General features: G+C 34.0%; 1 long non-coding RNA gene across 1 annotated transcript in view; it reads right to left on the reverse strand.

Moving 5' to 3' along the window:
* LOC144963743 (uncharacterized) overlaps nt 1-904 on the reverse strand; it is a 7,407-nt gene extending 6,503 nt beyond the window's left edge. The window contains exon 1 of the long non-coding RNA XR_013643689.1: nt 751-904. This is a non-coding gene — a long non-coding RNA (uncharacterized LOC144963743). The remainder of the gene's footprint in view (nt 1-750) is intronic.
* Between the last annotated feature and the right edge of the window lie 535 nt (nt 905-1,439).

Below are 1,439 nucleotides of genomic sequence, written 5' to 3' on the forward strand. Positions count from 1 at the left end.
AGTAGGGGGCGTTAGAGAGGGCGAGGTGAAAGAGTCACGGCGGATGTGGGGGGGGGGGGGGTTGTTGGATGAGCGAAGGTCGAATCTTTGCGAAGGAAATACGAACGATGAGATGGCGATGCGATAGTAAAGTGGAAAATACAGATAAATAGATAGATAGATAGATAGATGGATAGACAGATAGATAGATAGATAGATAGATAGATAGATAGATAGATAGATAGATAGATAGATAGATAGAGATAGATAGATAGATAGATAGATAGATAGATAGATAGATAGATAGATAGAAAAGAGGGGAGAGAAGAGAAAAAAAAAAACAACAAAATTTAAAAAAAAAACAAACAAACAAACAAACAAACAAAGCAACAACGTCAACAGAAAAAAAAAAATTAAAAAATAAAAAAATAAAAAAGGGGAGGGGGTTGAGGCGATACAAGTTATTTTTCATTCTATTTTATTTGTTTTCCACGTTTATTTGTGTATTGTTGTGCTGACGAAGGGTTTGTACCCGAAACGTCCATTGTCTGATTTGTTCCCATATGAAGCCTTTCCATTTTCACTCTTTCACTAGTATTTTACTTCACCAGTTAACTAAGCCAACAGAGAGACAGACAGAAAAAGAGATAGAAAGAGACGGAGAGATACAGAAGGTTTGAGAGAGAGAGAGAGAGAGAGAGAGAGAGAGAGAGGAAGAGAGAGAGAGAGAGGAGAGAGAGATAGAGGAGAAGAACTAAATGGAATACCTACCTCAAGATTGGATCTCCATTACGAATACAATCTTTTGATGAATACACGATGTAATCATGTATCTTCATGCCGTCCTTTAGTGAATTAAAAATAAAAGATGTATTTCTTGATTATGTTTTGAATTTGTAAACAGATGAGCAAAGAAATTATGTTTTGAAAGATATGCAGCCTTGCACTTAATGATAATAGTAACTAATACTTTTTTGACCTCGCCAATTGAAAAAATAAAATCAAACTCTTGAAAATGAATTATCAGGAGAAAAATTGTCACTTCTGTAAATACCAAATGTTGGTTAATGCTGAAGGCAATCTAAGGTGGAATACTGGAATCTATGATTTCAGTTTGTAAAACTCTGTTTGTGGATTCCAAACAATGGATCAGAAAATGGTGAGATCGGAGTCTTAACAAAACAGTCATAAATTAGATTTGTTCATTCTACAATTCCCGTATGCATCAAATTGTCGGCTGAGATTTTTTTCAAAGTTTGATATATTGTGCAGATACACTATTTCTATAATTAAAATGGTGCTGATTGAAGCTTGAAGAAAAAAATAACGGTAAGTATTGAATTGTAAGACAGTATCTGTCTTTGTCTAATAAATTGAAGCTTACAATTGAATACTTATCGTTATTTCACTATTTCTATAAGCACAGGAAAGCTTTCCTTGTATTTTGAGGTGCTTCATTG

The sequence above is a fragment of the Berghia stephanieae genome, chromosome 2, assembly GCF_034508935.2.
Source record: "Berghia stephanieae isolate SIO BIC M18660-M18661 chromosome 2, UCSD_Bste_1.3, whole genome shotgun sequence".
NCBI classification, from domain to species: domain Eukaryota; kingdom Metazoa; phylum Mollusca; class Gastropoda; order Nudibranchia; family Aeolidiidae; genus Berghia; species Berghia stephanieae.